Source organism: Onthophagus taurus, chromosome 8 (genome assembly GCF_036711975.1).
Source record: "Onthophagus taurus isolate NC chromosome 8, IU_Otau_3.0, whole genome shotgun sequence".
NCBI classification, from domain to species: Eukaryota; Metazoa; Arthropoda; class Insecta; order Coleoptera; family Scarabaeidae; genus Onthophagus; species Onthophagus taurus.
The window spans coordinates 11705287-11727715 of NC_091973.1; positions in this window are offsets into that span (position 1 = coordinate 11705287).

Consider the following 22429-nt stretch of genomic DNA (forward strand, 5'->3'; position numbering starts at 1 on the left):
ACCCAAAACGTGATATTATGACGTTATACGCCCTTTTGAGCCATGTTTAAACTTTCTATCACTTTTGGTTCCGGAAATTCTGTCGACCATATTTGTGATATTCAGGCGTCAAATGACATCTTGGAGCATGTTGGAGATAAAAAACAATATGTGCCCAAAACGTGATATTATGACGTTATACGACGTTCTGAGCCATGTTTGAACTTTCTATCACTTTTGGTTCCGGTAATTCTGTCGACCATATATTTGATATTCAGATGCCAAATGTCACATTGGAGCATGTTGAAGATAAAAACAAAATGTGCCCAAAACGTGATATTATGACGTTATACGCCCTTTTGAGCCATGTTTGAACTTTCTATCACTTTTCGTTCCGGTAATTCTGTCGACCATATATTTAATATTCAGGCGCCAAATGACATCTTAGAGCATGTTGGAGATAAAAAACAAAATGTGCCCAAAACGTGATATTATGACGTTATACGCCGTTCTGAGACATGTTTGAACTTTCTATCACTTTTGGTTCCGGTAATTCTGTCGACCATATTTGTGATATTCAGGCGTCAAATGACATCTTGGAGCATGTAGGAGATAAAAAACAAAATGTGCCCAAAACGTGATATTATGACGTTATACGCCGTTTTGAGCCATGTTTGAACTCTCTATCACTTTTGGTTCCGGTAATTCTGTCGACCATATTTGTGATATTCAGGCGTCAAATGACATCTTGGAGCATGTTGGAGATAAAAAACAAAATGTGCCGAAAACGTGATATTATGACGTTATACGCCGTTTTGAGCCATGTTTGAACTTTCTATCACTTTTGGTTCCGATAATTCTGCTGACCATATTTGTGATATTCAGACGCCAAATGACATCTTGGAGCAAGTTGGAGATAAAAAACAAAATGTGCCCAAAACGTGATATTATGACGTTATACGCCGTTCTGAGACATGTTTGAACTTTCTATCACTTTTCGTTCCGGTAATTCTGTCGACCATATATTTGATATTCAGATGCCAAATGTCACATTGGAGCATGTTGGAGATAAAAAACAAAATGTGCCCAAAACGTGATATTATGACGTTATACGACGTTCTGAGCCATGTTTGAACTTTCTATCACTTTTGGTTCGGATAATTCTGCTGACCATATTTGTGATATTCAGGCGCCAAATGACATCTTGCAGCATGTTGGAGATAAAAAACAAAATGTGCCCAAAACGTGATATTATGACGTTATACGACGTTCTGAACCATGTTTGAACTTTCTATCACTTTTGGTTCCGATAATTCTGCTGACCATATTTGTGATATTCAGGCGCCAAATGACATCTTGGAGCATGTTGGAGATAAAAAACAAAATGTGCCCAAAACGTGATATTATGACGTTATACGCCGTTTTGAGCCATGTTTGAACTTTCTATCACTTTTGGTTCCGGTAATTCTGTTGACCATACTTGTGATATTCAGGCGTCAAATGACATCTAGGAGCATGTTGGAGATAAAAAACAAAATGTACCCAAAACGTGATATTATGACGTTATACGCCGTTCTGAGACATGTTTGAACTTTCTATCACTTTTCGTTCCGGTAATTCTGTCGACCATATATTTGATATTCAGGCGCCAAATGACATCTTGGAGCATGTTGGAGATAAAAAACAAAATGTGCCCAAAACGTGATATTATGACGTTATACGCCCTTTTGAGCCATGTTTGAACTTTCTATCACTTTTGGTTCCGGTAATTCTGTCGACCATATTTGTGATATTCAGGCGTCAAATGACATCTTGGAGCATGTTGGAGATAAAAAACAAAATGTACCCAAAACGTGATATTATGACGTTATACGCCGTTCTGAGCCATGTTTGAACTTTCTATCACTTTTGGTTCCGGTAATTCTGTTGGCCATACTTTTGATATTCAGGCGTCAAATGACATCTAGGAGCATGTTGGAGATAAAAAACAAAATGTGCCCAAAACGTGATATTATGACGTTATGCGCCGTTCTGAGCCATGTTTGAACTTTCTATCACTTTTGGTTCCGATAATTCTGCTGACCATATTTGTGATATTCAGACGCCAAATGACATCTTGGAGCAAGTTGGAGATAAAAAACAAAATGTGCCCAAAACGTGATATTATGACGTTATACGCCGTTCTGAGCCATGTTTGAACTTTCTATCACTTTCGGTTCCGATAATTCTGTTGACCATATTTGTGATATTCAGGCGCCAAACGACATCTTGGAGCATGTTCGAGATAAAAAACAAAATGAGCCCAAAACGTGTTATTATGACGTTATACGCCGTTTTGAGCCATGTTTGAACTTTCTATCACTTTTGGTTCCGATAATTCTGCTGACCATATTTGTGATATTCAGACGCCAAATGACATCTTGGAGCAAGTTGGAGATAAAAAACAAAATGTGCCCAAAACGTGATATTATGACGTTATACGCCGTTCTGAGCCATGTTTGAACTTTCTATCACTTTCGGTTCCGATAATTCTGTTGACCATATTTGTGATATTCAGGCGTCAAATGACATCTTGGAGCATGTTGGAGATAAAAAACAAAATGTGCCCAAAACGTGATATTATAACGTTATACGCCCTTTTGAGCCATGTTTGAACTTTCTATCACTTTTGGTTCCGATAATTCTGCTGACCATATTTGTGATATTCAGACGCCAAATGACATCTTGGAGCAAGTTGGAGATAAAAAACAAAATGTGCCCAAAACGTGATATTATGACGTTATACGCCGTTCTGAGCCATGTTTGAACTTTCTATCACTTTCGGTTCCGATAATTCTGTTGACCATATTTGTGATATTCAGGCGTCAAATGACATCTTGGAGCATGTTGGAGATAAAAAACAAAATGTGCCCAAAACGTGATATTATAACGTTATACGCCCTTTTGAGCCATGTTTGAACTTTCTATCACTTTTGGTTCCGGTAATTCTGTCGACCATATTTGTGATATTCAGGCGTCAAATGACATCTTGGAGCATGTTGGAGATAAAAAACAAAATGTGCCCAAAACGTGATATTATGACGTTATACGACGTTCTGAGCCATGTTTGAACTTTCTATCACTTTTGGTTCCGATAATTCTGCTGACCATATTTGTGATATTCAGGCGCCAAATGACATCTTGGAGCATGTTGGAGATAAAAAACAAAATGTGCCCAAAACGTGATATTATGACGTTATACGGCCTTTTGAGCCATGTTTGAACTTTCTATCACTTTTGGTTCCGGTAATTCTGTCGACCATATTTGTGATATTCAGGCGTCAAATGACATCTTGGAGCATGTTGGAGATAAAAAACAAAATGTGCCCAAAACGTGATATTATGACGTTATACGACGTTCTGAGCCATGTTTGAACTTTCTATCACTTTTGGTTCCGGTAATTCTGTCGACCATATTTGTGATATTCAGACGCCAAATGACATCTTGGAGCAAGTTGGAGATAAAAAACAAAACGTGCCCAAAACGTGATATTATGACGTTATACGACGTTCTGAGCCATGTTTGAACTTTCTATCACTTTTTGTTCCGATAATTCTGCTGACCATATTTGTGATATTCAGGCGCCAAATGACATCTTGGAGCATGTTGGAGATAAAAAACAAAATGTGCCCAAAACGTGATATTATGACGTTATACGCCGTTCTGAGCCATGTTTGAACTTTCTATCACTTTTGGTTCCGATAGTTCTGCTGACCATATTTGTGATATTCAGACGCCAAATGACATCTTGGAGCAAGTTGGAGATAAAAAACAAAATGTGCCCAAAACGTGATATTATGACGTTATACGCCGTTCTGAGCCATGTTTGAACTTTCTATCACTTTCGGTTCCGATAATTCTGTTGACCATATTTGTGATATTCAGGCGTCAAATGACATCTTGGAGCATGTTGGAGATAAAAAACAAAATGTGCCCAAAACGTGATATTATAACGTTATACGCCCTTTTGAGCCATGTTTGAACTTTCTATCACTTTTGGTTCCGGTAATTCTGTCGACCATATTTGTGATATTCAGGCGTCAAATGACATCTTGGAGCATGTTGGAGATAAAAAACAAAATGTGCCCAAAACGTGATATTATGACGTTATACGACGTTCTGAGCCATGTTTGAACTTTCTATCACTTTTGGTTCCGATAATTCTGCTGACCATATTTGTGATATTCAGGCGCCAAATGACATCTTGGAGCATGTTGGAGATAAAAAACAAAATGTGCCCAAAACGTGATATTATGACGTTATACGGCCTTTTGAGCCATGTTTGAACTTTCTATCACTTTTGGTTCCGGTAATTCTGTCGACCATATTTGTGATATTCAGGCGTCAAATGACATCTTGGAGCATGTTGGAGATAAAAAACAAAATGTGCCCAAAACGTGATATTATGACGTTATACGACGTTCTGAGCCATGTTTGAACTTTCTATCACTTTTGGTTCCGATAATTCTGCTGACCATATTTGTGATATTCAGACGCCAAATGACATCTTGGAGCAAGTTGGAGATAAAAAACAAAATGTGCCCAAAACGTGATATTATGACGTTATACGCCGTTCTGAGACATGTTTGAACTTTCTATCACTTTTGGTTCCGATAGTTCTGCTGACCATATTTGTGATATTCAGACGCCAAATGACATCTTGGAGCAAGTTGGAGATAAAAAACAAAATGTGCCCAAAACGTGATATTATGACGTTATACGCCGTTTTGAGCCATGTTTGAACTCTGTATCACTTTTGGTTTCGATAATTCTGCTGACCATATTTGTGATATTCAGACGCCAAATGACATCTTGGAGCAAGTTGGAGATAAAAAACAAAACGTGCCCAAAACGTGATATTATGACGTTATACGCCGTTCTGAGACATGTTTGAACTTTCTATCACTTTTGGTTCCGGTAATTCTGTCGACCATATTTGTGATATTCAGACGCCAAATGACATCTTGGAGCAAGTTGGAGATAAAAAACAAAACGTGCCCAAAACGTGATATTATGACGTTATACGACGTTCTGAGCCATGTTTGAACTTTCTATCACTTTTTGTTCCGATAATTCTGCTGACCATATTTGTGATATTCAGGCGCCAAATGACATCTTGGAGCATGTTGGAGATAAAAAACAAAATGTGCCCAAAACGTGATATTATGACGTTATACGCCGTTCTGAGCCATGTTTGAACTTTCTATCACTTTTGGTTCCGATAGTTCTGCTGACCATATTTGTGATATTCAGACGCCAAATGACATCTTGGAGCAAGTTGGAGATAAAAAACAAAATGTGCCCAAAACGTGATATTATGCGTTATACGCCGTTTTGAGCCATGTTTGAACTCTGTATCACTTTTGGTTTCGATAATTCTGTCGACCATATATTTGATATTCAGATGCCAAATGTCACATTGGAGCATGTTGAAGATAAAAAACAAAATGTGCCCAAAACGTGATATTATGACGTTATACGACGTTCTGAGCCATGTTTGAACTTTCTATCACTTTTGGTTCCGATAATTCTGCTGACCATGTTTGTGATATTCAGGCGCCAAATGACATCTTGGAGCATGTTGGAGATAAAAAACAAAATGTGCCCAAAACGTGATATTATGACGTTATACGCCGTTCTGAGCCATGTTTGAACTTTCTATCACTTTTGGTTCCGGTAATTCTGTTGACCATATTTGTGATATTCAGGCGCCAAATGACATCTTGGAGCATGTTGGAGATAAAAAACAAAATGTGCCCAAAACGTGATATTATGACGTTATACGCCGTTCTGAGCCATGTTTGAACTTTCTATCACTATTGGTTCCGATAATTCTGTTGACCATATTTGTGATATTCAGGCGTCAAATGACAACTTGGAGCAAGTTGGAGATAAAAAACAAAATGTGCCCAAAACGTGATATTATGACGTTATACGCCGTTCTGAGCCATGTTTGAACTTTCTATCACTTTTGGTTCCGGTAATTCTGTTGACCATATTTGTGATATTCAGGCGCCAAATGACATCTTGGAGCATGTTGGAGATAAAAAACAAAATGTGCCCAAAACGTGATATTATGACGTTATACGCCGTTCTGAGCCATGTTTGAACTTTCTATCACTATTGGTTCCGATAATTCTGTTGACCATATTTGTGATATTCAGGCGTCAAATGACAACTTGGAGCAAGTTGGAGATAAAAAACAAAATGTGCCCAAAACGTGATATTATGACGTTATACGCCCTTTTGAGCCATGTTTGAACTTTCTATCACTTTTGGTTCCGGTAATTCTGTCGACCATATTTGTGATATTCAGGCGTCAAATGACATCTTGGAGCATGTTGGAGATAAAAAGAAAATGTGCCCAAAACGTGATATTATGACGTTATACGCCGTTTTGAGCCATGTTTGAACTTTCTATCACTTTCGGTTCCGATAATTCTGTTGACCATATTTGTGATATTCAGGCGCCAAATGACATCTTGGAGCATGTTGGAGATAAAAAACAAAATGTGCCCAAAACGTGATATTATGACGTTATACGCCGTTCTGAGCCATGTTTGAACTTTCTATCACTTTTGGTTCCGATAATTCTGCTGACCATATTTGTGATATTCAGGCGCCAAATGACATCTTGGAGCATGTTGGAGATAAAAAACAAAATGTGCCCAAAACGTGATATTATGACGTTATACGACGTTCTGAGCCATGTTTGAACTTTCTATCACTTTTGGTTCCGATAATTCTGCTGACCATATTTGTGATATTCAGGCGCCAAATGACATCTTGGAGCAAGTTGGAGATAAAAAACAAAATGTGCCCAAAACGTGATATTATGACGTTATACGCCGTTCTGAGCCATGTTTGAACTTTCTATCACTTTTGGTTCCGATAATTCTGCTGACCATATTTGTGATATTCAGGCGCCAAATGACATCTTGGAGCATGTTGGAGATAAAAAACAAAATGTGCCCAAAACGTGATATTATGACGTTATACGGCCTTTTGAGCCATGTTTGAACTTTCTATCACTTTTGGTTCCGGTAATTCTGTCGACCATATTTGTGATATTCAGGCGTCAAATGACATCTTGGAGCATGTTGGAGATAAAAAACAAAATGTGCCCAAAACGTGATATTATGACGTTATACGACGTTCTGAGCCATGTTTGAACTTTCTATCACTTTTGGTTCCGATAATTCTGCTGACCATATTTGTGATATTCAGACGCCAAATGACATCTTGGAGCAAGTTGGAGATAAAAAACAAAATGTGCCCAAAACGTGATATTATGACGTTATACGCCGTTCTGAGCCATGTTTGAACTTTCTATCACTATTGGTTCCGATAATTCTGTTGACCATATTTGTGATATTCAGGCGCCAAATGACATCTTGGAGCATGTTGGAGATAAAAAACAAAATGTGCCCAAAACGTGATATTATGACGTTATACGGCCTTTTGAGCCATGTTTGAACTTTCTATCACTTTTGGTTCCGGTAATTCTGTCGACCATATTTGTGATATTCAGGCGTCAAATGACATCTTGGAGCATGTTGGAGATAAAAAACAAAATGTGCCCAAAACGTGATATTATGACGTTATACGACGTTCTGAGCCATGTTTGAACTTTCTATCACTTTTGGTTCCGATAATTCTGCTGACCATATTTGTGATATTCAGACGCCAAATGACATCTTGGAGCAAGTTGGAGATAAAAAACAAAATGTGCCCAAAACGTGATATTATGACGTTATACGCCGTTCTGAGCCATGTTTGAACTTTCTATCACTATTGGTTCCGATAATTCTGTTGACCATATTTGTGATATTCAGGCGCCAAATGACATCTTGGAGCATGTTGGAGATAAAAAACAAAATGTGCCCAAAACGTGATATTATGACGTTATACGGCCTTTTGAGCCATGTTTGAACTTTCTATCACTTTTGGTTCCGGTAATTCTGTCGACCATATTTGTGATATTCAGGCGTCAAATGACATCTTGGAGCATGTTGGAGATAAAAAACAAAATGTGCCCAAAACGTGATATTATGACGTTATACGACGTTCTGAGCCATGTTTGAACTTTCTATCACTTTTGGTTCCGATAATTCTGCTGACCATATTTGTGATATTCAGACGCCAAATGACATCTTGGAGCAAGTTGGAGATAAAAAACAAAATGTGCCCAAAACGTGATATTATGACGTTATACGCCGTTCTGAGCCATGTTTGAACTTTCTATCACTTTCGGTTCCGATAATTCTGTTGACCATATTTGTGATATTCAGGCGTCAAATGACATCTTGGAGCATGTTGGAGATAAAAAACAAAATGTGCCCAAAACGTGATATTATAACGTTATACGCCCTTTTGAGCCATGTTTGAACTTTCTATCACTTTTGGTTCCGGTAATTCTGTCGACCATATTTGTGATATTCAGGCGTCAAATGACATCTTGGAGCATGTTGGAGATAAAAAACAAAATGTGCCCAAAACGTGATATTATGACGTTATACGACGTTCTGAGCCATGTTTGAACTTTCTATCACTTTTGGTTCCGATAATTCTGCTGACCATATTTGTGATATTCAGGCGCCAAATGACATCTTGGAGCATGTTGGAGATAAAAAACAAAATGTGCCCAAAACGTGATATTATGACGTTATACGGCCTTTTGAGCCATGTTTGAACTTTCTATCACTTTTGGTTCCGGTAATTCTGTCGACCATATTTGTGATATTCAGGCGTCAAATGACATCTTGGAGCATGTTGGAGATAAAAAACAAAATGTGCCCAAAACGTGATATTATGACGTTATACGACGTTCTGAGCCATGTTTGAACTTTCTATCACTTTTGGTTCCGATAATTCTGCTGACCATATTTGTGATATTCAGACGCCAAATGACATCTTGGAGCAAGTTGGAGATAAAAAACAAAATGTGCCCAAAACGTGATATTATGACGTTATACGCCGTTCTGAGACATGTTTGAACTTTCTATCACTTTTGGTTCCGATAGTTCTGCTGACCATATTTGTGATATTCAGACGCCAAATGACATCTTGGAGCAAGTTGGAGATAAAAAACAAAATGTGCCCAAAACGTGATATTATGACGTTATACGCCGTTTTGAGCCATGTTTGAACTCTGTATCACTTTTGGTTTCGATAATTCTGCTGACCATATTTGTGATATTCAGACGCCAAATGACATCTTGGAGCAAGTTGGAGATAAAAAACAAAACGTGCCCAAAACGTGATATTATGACGTTATACGCCGTTCTGAGACATGTTTGAACTTTCTATCACTTTTGGTTCCGGTAATTCTGTCGACCATATTTGTGATATTCAGACGCCAAATGACATCTTGGAGCAAGTTGGAGATAAAAAACAAAACGTGCCCAAAACGTGATATTATGACGTTATACGACGTTCTGAGCCATGTTTGAACTTTCTATCACTTTTTGTTCCGATAATTCTGCTGACCATATTTGTGATATTCAGGCGCCAAATGACATCTTGGAGCATGTTGGAGATAAAAAACAAAATGTGCCCAAAACGTGATATTATGACGTTATACGCCGTTCTGAGCCATGTTTGAACTTTCTATCACTTTTGGTTCCGATAGTTCTGCTGACCATATTTGTGATATTCAGACGCCAAATGACATCTTGGAGCAAGTTGGAGATAAAAAACAAAATGTGCCCAAAACGTGATATTATGCGTTATACGCCGTTTTGAGCCATGTTTGAACTCTGTATCACTTTTGGTTTCGATAATTCTGTCGACCATATATTTGATATTCAGATGCCAAATGTCACATTGGAGCATGTTGAAGATAAAAAACAAAATGTGCCCAAAACGTGATATTATGACGTTATACGACGTTCTGAGCCATGTTTGAACTTTCTATCACTTTTGGTTCCGATAATTCTGCTGACCATGTTTGTGATATTCAGGCGCCAAATGACATCTTGGAGCATGTTGGAGATAAAAAACAAAATGTGCCCAAAACGTGATATTATGACGTTATACGCCGTTCTGAGCCATGTTTGAACTTTCTATCACTTTTGGTTCCGGTAATTCTGTTGACCATATTTGTGATATTCAGGCGCCAAATGACATCTTGGAGCATGTTGGAGATAAAAAACAAAATGTGCCCAAAACGTGATATTATGACGTTATACGCCGTTCTGAGCCATGTTTGAACTTTCTATCACTATTGGTTCCGGTAATTCTGTTGACCATATTTGTGATATTCAGGCGCCAAATGACATCTTGGAGCATGTTGGAGATAAAAAACAAAATGTGCCCAAAACGTGATATTATGACGTTATACGCCGTTCTGAGCCATGTTTGAACTTTCTATCACTATTGGTTCCGATAATTCTGTTGACCATATTTGTGATATTCAGGCGTCAAATGACAACTTGGAGCAAGTTGGAGATAAAAAACAAAATGTGCCCAAAACGTGATATTATGACGTTATACGCCCTTTTGAGCCATGTTTGAACTTTCTATCACTTTTGGTTCCGGTAATTCTGTCGACCATATTTGTGATATTCAGGCGTCAAATGACATCTTGGAGCATGTTGGAGATAAAAAGAAAATGTGCCCAAAACGTGATATTATGACGTTATACGCCGTTTTGAGCCATGTTTGAACTTTCTATCACTTTCGGTTCCGATAATTCTGTTGACCATATTTGTGATATTCAGGCGCCAAATGACATCTTGGAGCATGTTGGAGATAAAAAACAAAATGTGCCCAAAACGTGATATTATGACGTTATACGCCGTTCTGAGCCATGTTTGAACTTTCTATCACTTTTGGTTCCGATAATTCTGCTGACCATATTTGTGATATTCAGGCGCCAAATGACATCTTGGAGCATGTTGGAGATAAAAAACAAAATGTGCCCAAAACGTGATATTATGACGTTATACGACGTTCTGAGCCATGTTTGAACTTTCTATCACTTTTGGTTCCGATAATTCTGCTGACCATATTTGTGATATTCAGGCGCCAAATGACATCTTGGAGCAAGTTGGAGATAAAAAACAAAATGTGCCCAAAACGTGATATTATGACGTTATACGCCGTTCTGAGCCATGTTTGAACTTTCTATCACTTTTGGTTCCGATAATTCTGCTGACCATATTTGTGATATTCAGGCGCCAAATGACATCTTGGAGCATGTTGGAGATAAAAAACAAAATGTGCCCAAAACGTGATATTATGACGTTATACGGCCTTTTGAGCCATGTTTGAACTTTCTATCACTTTTGGTTCCGGTAATTCTGTCGACCATATTTGTGATATTCAGGCGTCAAATGACATCTTGGAGCATGTTGGAGATAAAAAACAAAATGTGCCCAAAACGTGATATTATGACGTTATACGACGTTCTGAGCCATGTTTGAACTTTCTATCACTTTTGGTTCCGATAATTCTGCTGACCATATTTGTGATATTCAGACGCCAAATGACATCTTGGAGCAAGTTGGAGATAAAAAACAAAATGTGCCCAAAACGTGATATTATGACGTTATACGCCGTTCTGAGCCATGTTTGAACTTTCTATCACTATTGGTTCCGATAATTCTGTTGACCATATTTGTGATATTCAGGCGTCAAATGACAACTTGGAGCAAGTTGGAGATAAAAAACAAAATGTGCCCAAAACGTGATATTATGACGTTATACGCCCTTTTGAGCCATGTTTGAACTTTCTATCACTTTTGGTTCCGGTAATTCTGTCGACCATATTTGTGATATTCAGGCGTCAAATGACATCTTGGAGCATGTTGGAGATAAAAAGAAAATGTGCCCAAAACGTGATATTATGACGTTATACGCCGTTTTGAGCCATGTTTGAACTTTCTATCACTTTCGGTTCCGATAATTCTGTTGACCATATTTGTGATATTCAGGCGCCAAATGACATCTTGGAGCATGTTGGAGATAAAAAACAAAATGTGCCCAAAACGTGATATTATGACGTTATACGCCGTTCTGAGCCATGTTTGAACTTTCTATCACTTTTGGTTCCGATAATTCTGCTGACCATATTTGTGATATTCAGGCGCCAAATGACATCTTGGAGCATGTTGGAGATAAAAAACAAAATGTGCCCAAAACGTGATATTATGACGTTATACGACGTTCTGAGCCATGTTTGAACTTTCTATCACTTTTGGTTCCGATAATTCTGCTGACCATATTTGTGATATTCAGGCGCCAAATGACATCTTGGAGCAAGTTGGAGATAAAAAACAAAATGTGCCCAAAACGTGATATTATGACGTTATACGCCGTTCTGAGCCATGTTTGAACTTTCTATCACTTTTGGTTCCGATAATTCTGCTGACCATATTTGTGATATTCAGGCGCCAAATGACATCTTGGAGCATGTTGGAGATAAAAAACAAAATGTGCCCAAAACGTGATATTATGACGTTATACGGCCTTTTGAGCCATGTTTGAACTTTCTATCACTTTTGGTTCCGGTAATTCTGTCGACCATATTTGTGATATTCAGGCGTCAAATGACATCTTGGAGCATGTTGGAGATAAAAAACAAAATGTGCCCAAAACGTGATATTATGACGTTATACGACGTTCTGAGCCATGTTTGAACTTTCTATCACTTTTGGTTCCGATAATTCTGCTGACCATATTTGTGATATTCAGACGCCAAATGACATCTTGGAGCAAGTTGGAGATAAAAAACAAAATGTGCCCAAAACGTGATATTATGACGTTATACGCCGTTCTGAGACATGTTTGAACTTTCTATCACTTTTGGTTCCGATAGTTCTGCTGACCATATTTGTGATATTCAGACGCCAAATGACATCTTGGAGCAAGTTGGAGATAAAAAACAAAATGTGCCCAAAACGTGATATTATGACGTTATACGCCGTTTTGAGCCATGTTTGAACTCTGTATCACTTTTGGTTTCGATAATTCTGCTGACCATATTTGTGATATTCAGACGCCAAATGACATCTTGGAGCAAGTTGGAGATAAAAAACAAAACGTGCCCAAAACGTGATATTATGACGTTATACGCCGTTCTGAGACATGTTTGAACTTTCTATCACTTTTGGTTCCGGTAATTCTGTCGACCATATTTGTGATATTCAGACGCCAAATGACATCTTGGAGCAAGTTGGAGATAAAAAACAAAACGTGCCCAAAACGTGATATTATGACGTTATACGACGTTCTGAGCCATGTTTGAACTTTCTATCACTTTTTGTTCCGATAATTCTGCTGACCATATTTGTGATATTCAGGCGCCAAATGACATCTTGGAGCATGTTGGAGATAAAAAACAAAATGTGCCCAAAACGTGATATTATGACGTTATACGCCGTTCTGAGCCATGTTTGAACTTTCTATCACTTTTGGTTCCGATAGTTCTGCTGACCATATTTGTGATATTCAGACGCCAAATGACATCTTGGAGCAAGTTGGAGATAAAAAACAAAATGTGCCCAAAACGTGATATTATGCGTTATACGCCGTTTTGAGCCATGTTTGAACTCTGTATCACTTTTGGTTTCGATAATTCTGTCGACCATATATTTGATATTCAGATGCCAAATGTCACATTGGAGCATGTTGAAGATAAAAAACAAAATGTGCCCAAAACGTGATATTATGACGTTATACGACGTTCTGAGCCATGTTTGAACTTTCTATCACTTTTGGTTCCGATAATTCTGCTGACCATGTTTGTGATATTCAGGCGCCAAATGACATCTTGGAGCATGTTGGAGATAAAAAACAAAATGTGCCCAAAACGTGATATTATGACGTTATACGCCGTTCTGAGCCATGTTTGAACTTTCTATCACTTTTGGTTCCGGTAATTCTGTTGACCATATTTGTGATATTCAGGCGCCAAATGACATCTTGGAGCATGTTGGAGATAAAAAACAAAATGTGCCCAAAACGTGATATTATGACGTTATACGCCGTTCTGAGCCATGTTTGAACTTTCTATCACTATTGGTTCCGATAATTCTGTTGACCATATTTGTGATATTCAGGCGTCAAATGACAACTTGGAGCAAGTTGGAGATAAAAAACAAAATGTGCCCAAAACGTGATATTATGACGTTATACGACGTTCTGAGCCATGTTTGAACTTTCTATCACTTTTGGTTCCGGTAATTCTCTTGGCCATACTTGTGATATTCAGGCGTCAAATGACATCTAGGAGCATGTTGGAGATAAAAAACAAAATGTGCCCAAAACGTGATATTATGACGTTATACGCCGTTCTGAGCCATGTTTGAACTTTCTATCACTTTTGGTTCCGATAATTCTGTTGACCATATTTGTGATATTCAGGCGCCAAACGACATCTTGGAGCATGTTGGAGATAAAAAACAAAATGTGCCCAAAACGTGATATTATGACGTTATACGCCGTTCTGAGCCATGTTTGAACTTTCTATCACTTTTGGTTCCGGTAATTCTGTTGGCCATACTTTTGATATTCAGGCGTAAAATGACATCTAGGAGCATGTTGGAGATAAAAAACAAAATGTGCCCAAAACGTGATATTATGACGTTATACGACGTTCTGAGCCATGTTTGAACTTTCTATCACTTTTGGTTCCGATAATTCTGCTGACCATATTTGTGATATTCAGACGCCAAATGACATCTTGGAGCAAGTTGGAGATAAAAAACAAAATGTGCCCAAAACGTGATATTATGACGTTATACGCCGTTCTGAGCCATGTTTGAACTTTCTATCACTTTCGGTTCCGATAATTCTGTTGACCATATTTGTGGTATTCAGGCGTCAAATGACATCTTGGAGCATGTTGGAGATAAAAAACAAAATGTGCCCAAAACGTGATATTATAACGTTATACGCCCTTTTGAGCCATGTTTGAACTTTCTATCACTTTTGGTTCCGGTAATTCTGTCGACCATATTTGTGATATTCAGGCGTCAAATGACATCTTGGAGCATGTTGGAGATAAAAAACAAAATGTGCCCAAAACGTGATATTATGACGTTATACGACGTTCTGAGCCATGTTTGAACTTTCTATCACTTTTGGTTCCGATAATTCTGCTGACCATATTTGTGATATTCAGGCGCCAAATGACATCTTGGAGCATGTTGGAGATAAAAAACAAAATGTGCCCAAAACGTGATATTATGACGTTATACGGCCTTTTGAGCCATGTTTGAACTTTCTATCACTTTTGGTTCCGGTAATTCTGTCGACCATATTTGTGATATTCAGGCGTCAAATGACATCTTGGAGCATGTTGGAGATAAAAAACAAAATGTGCCCAAAACGTGATATTATGACGTTATACGACGTTCTGAGCCATGTTTGAACTTTTTATCACTTTTGGTTCCGATAATTCTGCTGACCATATTTGTGATATTCAGACGCCAAATGACATCTTGGAGCAAGTTGGAGATAAAAAACAAAATGTGCCCAAAACGTGATATTATGACGTTATACGCCGTTCTGAGACATGTTTGAACTTTCTATCACTTTTCGTTCCGGTAATTCTGTCGACCATATATTTGATATTCAGATGCCAAATGTCACATTGGAGCATGTTGGAGATAAAAAACAAAATGTGCCCAAAACGTGATATTATGACGTTATACGCCGTTTTGAGCCATGCTTGAACTCTCTATCACTTTTGGTTCCGATAGTTCTGCTGACCATATTTGTGATATTCAGACGCCAAATGACATCTTGGAGCAAGTTGGAGATAAAAAACAAAATGTGCCCAAAACGTGATATTATGACGTTATACGACGTTCTGAGCCATGTTTGAACTTTCTATCACTTTTGGTTCCGATAATTCTGCTGACCATATTTGTGATATTCAGGCGCCAAATGACATCTTGGAGCATGTTGGAGATAAAAAACAAAATGTGCCCAAAACGTGATATTATGACGTTATACGCCGTTCTGAGACATGTTTGAACTTTCTATCACTTTTCGTTCCGGTAATTCTGTCGACCATATATTTGATATTAAGATGCCAAATGTCACATTGGAGCATGTTGGAGATAAAAAACAAAATGTGCCCAAAACGTGATATTATGACGTTATACGCCGTTTTGAGCCATGCTTGAACTCTCTATCACTTTTGGTTCCGATAGTTCTGCTGACCATATTTGTGATATTCAGACGCCAAATGACATCTTGGAGCAAGTTGGAGATAAAAAACAAAATGTGCCCAAAACGTGATATTATGACGTTATACGACGTTCTGAGCCATGTTTGAACTTTCTATCACTTTTGGTTCCGATAATTCTGCTGACCATATTTGTGATATTCAGACGCCAAATGACATCTTGGAGCAAGTTGGAGATAAAAAACAAAACGTGCCCAAAACGTGATATTATGACGTTATACGCCGTTCTGAGACATGTTTGAACTTTCTATCACTTTTGGTTCCGATAATTCTGCTGACCATATATTTGATATTAAGATGCCAAATGTCACATTGGAGCATGTTGGAGATAAAAAACAAAATGTGCCCAAAACGTGATATTATGACGTTATACGCCGTTTTGAGCCATGCTTGAACTCTCTATCACTTTTGGTTCCGATAGTTCTGCTGACCATATTTGTGATATTCAGATGCCAAATGACATCTTGGAGCAAGTTGGAGATAAAAAACAAAATGTGCCCAAAACGTGATATTATGACGTTATACGCCGTTTTGAGCCATGTTTGAACTCTGTATCACTTTTGGTTTCGATAATTCTGCTGACCATATTTGTGATATTCAGACGCCAAATGACATCTTGGAGCAAGTTGGAGATAAAAAACAAAACGTGCCCAAAACGTGATATTATGACGTTATACGCCGTTCTGAGACATGTTTGAACTTTCTATCACTTTTGGTTCCGATAATTCTGCTGACCATATTTGTGATATTCAGGCGCCAAATGACATCTTGGAGCATGTTGGAGATAAAAAACAAAATGTGCCCAAAACGTGATATTATGACGTTATATGACGTTCTGAGCCATGTTTGAACTTTCTATCACTTTTGGTTCCGGTAATTCTCTTGGCCATACTTGTGATATTCAGGCGTCAAATGACATCTAGGAGCATGTTGGAGAGAAAAAACAAAATGTGCCCAAAATGTGATATTATGACGTTATACGCCGTTCTGAGCCATGTTTGAACTTTCTATCACTTTTGGTTCCGATAATTCTGTTGACCATATTTGTGATATTCAGGCGCCAAACGACATCTTGGAGCATGTTGGAGATAAAAAACAAAATGTGCCCAAAACGTGATATTATGACGTTATACGCCGTTCTGAGCCATGTTTGAACTTTCTATCACTTTTGGTTCCGGTAATTCTGTTGGCCATACTTTTGATATTCAGGCGTCAAATGACATCTAGGAGCATGTTGGAGATAAAAAACAAAATGTGCCCAAAACGTGATATTATGACGTTATACGACGTTCTGAGCCATGTTTGAACTTTCTATCACTTTTGGTTCCGATAATTCTGCTGACCATATTTGTGATATTCAGACGCCAAATGACATCTTGGAGCAAGTTGGAGATAAAAAACAAAATGTGCCCAAAACGTGATATTATGACGTTATACGCCGTTCTGAGCCATGTTTGAACTTTCTATCACTTTCGGTTCCGATAATTCTGTTGACCATATTTGTGATATTCAGGCGTCAAATGACATCTTGGAGCATGTTGGAGATAAAAAACAAAATGTGCCCAAAACGTGATATTATAACGTTATACGCCCTTTTGAGCCATGTTTGAACTTTCTATCACTTTTGGTTCCGGTAATTCTGTCGACCATATTTGTGATATTCAGGCGTCAAATGACATCTTGGAGCATGTTGGAGATAAAAAACAAAATGTGCCCAAAACGTGATATTATGACGTTATACGACGTTCTGAGCCATGTTTGAACTTTTTATCACTTTTGGTTCCGATAATTCTGCTGACCATATTTGTGATATTCAGACGCCAAATGACATCTTGGAGCAAGTTGGAGATAAAAAACAAAATGTGCCCAAAACGTGATATTATGACGTTATACGCCGTTCTGAGACATGTTTGAACTTTCTATCACTTTTCGTTCCGGTAATTCTGTCGACCATATATTTGATATTCAGATGCCAAATGTCACATTGGAGCATGTTGGAGATAAAAAACAAAATGTGCCCAAAACGTGATATTATGACGTTATACGCCGTTTTGAGCCATGCTTGAACTCTCTATCACTTTTGGTTCCGATAGTTCTGCTGACCATATTTGTGATATTCAGACGCCAAATGACATCTTGGAGCAAGTTGGAGATAAAAAACAAAATGTGCCCAAAACGTGATATTATGACGTTATACGACGTTCTGAGCCATGTTTGAACTTTCTATCACTTTTGGTTCCGATAATTCTGCTGACCATATTTGTGATATTCAGGCGCCAAATGACATCTTGGAGCATGTTGGAGATAAAAAACAAAATGTGCCCAAAACGTGATATTATGACGTTATACGCCGTTCTGAGACATGTTTGAACTTTCTATCACTTTTCGTTCCGGTAATTCTGTCGACCATATATTTGATATTCAGATGCCAAATGTCACATTGGAGCATGTTGGAGATAAAAAACAAAATGTGCCCAAAACGTGATATTATGACGTTATACGCCGTTTTGAGCCATGCTTGAACTCTCTATCACTTTTGGTTCCGATAGTTCTGCTGACCATATTTGTGATATTCAGACGCCAAATGACATCTTGGAGCAAGTTGGAGATAAAAAACAAAATGTGCCCAAAACGTGATATTATGACGTATACGCCGTTTTGAGCCATGTTTGAACTCTGTATCACTTTTGGTTTCGATAATTCTGCTGACCATATTTGTGATATTCAGACGCCAAATGACATCTTGGAGCAAGTTGGAGATAAAAAACAAAACGTGCCCAAAACGTGATATTATGACGTTATACGCCGTTCTGAGACATGTTTGAACTTTCTATCACTTTTGGTTCCGGTAATTCTCTTGGCCATACTTGTGATATTCAGGCGTCAAATGACATCTAGGAGCATGTTGGAGATAAAAAACAAAATGTGCCCAAAACGTGATATTATGACGTTATACGCCCTTTTGAGCTATGTTTGAACTTTCTATCACTTTTGGTTCCGGTAATTCTGTCGACCATATTTGTGATATTCAGGCGTCAAATGACATCTTGGAGCATGTTGGAGATAAAAAACAAAATGTGCCCAAAACGTGATATTATGACGTTATACACCGTTCTGAGACATGTTTGAACTTTCTATCACTTTTCGTTCCGGTAATTCTGTCGACCATATATTTGATATTCAGGCGCCAAATGACATCTTGGAGCATGTTGGAGATAAAAAACAAAATGTGCCCAAAACGTGATATTATGACGTTATACGACGTTCTGAGCCATGTTTGAACTTTCTATCACTTTTGGTTCCGATAATTCTGCTGACCATGTTTGTGATATTCAGGCGCCAAATGACATCTTGGAGCATGTTGGAGATAAAAAACAAAATGTGCCCAAAACGTGATATTATGACGTTATACGCCCTTTTGAGCCATGTTTGAACTTTCTATCACTTTTGGTTCCGGTAATTCTGTCGACCATATTTGTGATATTCAGGCGTCAAATGACATCTTGGAGCATGTTGGAGATAAAAAACAAAATGTGCCCAAAACGTGATATTATGACGTTATACGCCGTTCTGAGCCATGTTTGAACTTTCTATCACTTTTGGTTCCGGTAATTCTGTTGGCCATACTTTTGATATTCAGGCGTCAAATGACATCTAGGAGCATGTTGGAGATAAAAAACAAAATGTGCCCAAAACGTGATATTATGACGTTATACGCCGTTCTGAGCCATGTTTGAACTTTCTATCACTTTTGGTTCCGATAATTCTGTTGACCATATTTGTGATATTCAGGCGCCAAACGACATCTTGGAGCATGTTCGAGATAAAAAACAAAATGTGCCCAAAACGTGTTATTATGACGTTATACGCCGTTTTGAGCCATGTTTGAACTTTCTATCACTTTTGGTTCCGATAGTTCTGCTGACCATATTTGTGATATTCAGACGCCAAATGACATCTTGGAGCAAGTTGGAGATAAAAAACAAAATGTGCCCAAAACGTGATATTATGACGTTATACGCCGTTTTGAGCCATGTTTGAACTCTGTATCACTTTTGGTTTCGATAATTCTGCTGACCATATTTGTGATATTCAGACGCCAAATGACATCTTGGAGCAAGTTGGAGATAAAAAACAAAACGTGCCCAAAACGTGATATTATGACGTTATACGCCGTTCTGAGACATGTTTGAACTTTCTATCACTTTTGGTTCCGATAATTCTGCTGACCATATTTGTGATATTCAGGCGCCAAATGACATCTTGGAGCATGTTGGAGATAAAAAACAAAATGTGCCCAAAACGTGATATTATGACGTTATATGACGTTCTGAGCCATGTTTGAACTTTCTATCACTTTTGGTTCCGGTAATTCTCTTGGCCATACTTGTGATATTCAGGCGTCAAATGACATCTAGGAGCATGTTGGAGAGAAAAAACAAAATGTGCCCAAAATGTGATATTATGACGTTATACGCCGTTCTGAGCCATGTTTGAACTTTCTATCACTTTTGGTTCCGATAATTCTGTTGACCATATTTGTGATATTCAGGCGCCAAACGACATCTTGGAGCATGTTGGAGATAAAAAACAAAATGTGCCCAAAACGTGATATTATGACGTTATACGCCGTTCTGAGCCATGTTTGAACTTTCTATCACTTTTGGTTCCGGTAATTCTGTTGGCCATACTTTTGATATTCAGGCGTCAAATGACATCTAGGAGCATGTTGGAGATAAAAAACAAAATGTGCCCAAAACGTGATATTATGACGTTATACGACGTTCTGAGCCATGTTTGAACTTTCTATCACTTTTGGTTCCGATAATTCTGCTGACCATATTTGTGATATTCAGACGCCAAATGACATCTTGGAGCAAGTTGGAGATAAAAAACAAAATGTGCCCAAAACGTGATATTATGACGTTATACGCCGTTCTGAGCCATGTTTGAACTTTCTATCACTTTCGGTTCCGATAATTCTGTTGACCATATTTGTGATATTCAGGCGTCAAATGACATCTTGGAGCATGTTGGAGATAAAAAACAAAATGTGCCCAAAACGTGATATTATAACGTTATACGCCCTTTTGAGCCATGTTTGAACTTTCTATCACTTTTGGTTCCGGTAATTCTGTCGACCATATTTGTGATATTCAGGCGTCAAATGACATCTTGGAGCATGTTGGAGATAAAAAACAAAATGTGCCCAAAACGTGATATTATGACGTTATACGACGTTCTGAGCCATGTTTGAACTTTTTATCACTTTTGGTTCCGATAATTCTGCTGACCATATTTGTGATATTCAGACGCCAAATGACATCTTGGAGCAAGTTGGAGATAAAAAACAAAATGTGCCCAAAACGTGATATTATGACGTTATACGCCGTTCTGAGACATGTTTGAACTTTCTATCACTTTTCGTTCCGGTAATTCTGTCGACCATATATTTGATATTCAGATGCCAAATGTCACATTGGAGCATGTTGGAGATAAAAAACAAAATGTGCCCAAAACGTGATATTATGACGTTATACGCCGTTTTGAGCCATGCTTGAACTCTCTATCACTTTTGGTTCCGATAGTTCTGCTGACCATATTTGTGATATTCAGACGCCAAATGACATCTTGGAGCAAGTTGGAGATAAAAAACAAAATGTGCCCAAAACGTGATATTATGACGTTATACGACGTTCTGAGCCATGTTTGAACTTTCTATCACTTTTGGTTCCGATAATTCTGCTGACCATATTTGTGATATTCAGGCGCCAAATGACATCTTGGAGCATGTTGGAGATAAAAAACAAAATGTGCCCAAAACGTGATATTATGACGTTATACGCCGTTCTGAGACATGTTTGAACTTTCTATCACTTTTCGTTCCGGTAATTCTGTCGACCATATATTTGATATTCAGATGCCAAATGTCACATTGGAGCATGTTGGAGATAAAAAACAAAATGTGCCCAAAACGTGATATTATGACGTTATACGCCGTTTTGAGCCATGCTTGAACTCTCTATCACTTTTGGTTCCGATAGTTCTGCTGACCATATTTGTGATATTCAGACGCCAAATGACATCTTGGAGCAAGTTGGAGATAAAAAACAAAATTTGCCCAAAACGTGATATTATGACGTATACGCCGTTTTGAGCCATGTTTGAACTCTGTATCACTTTTGGTTTCGATAATTCTGCTGACCATATTT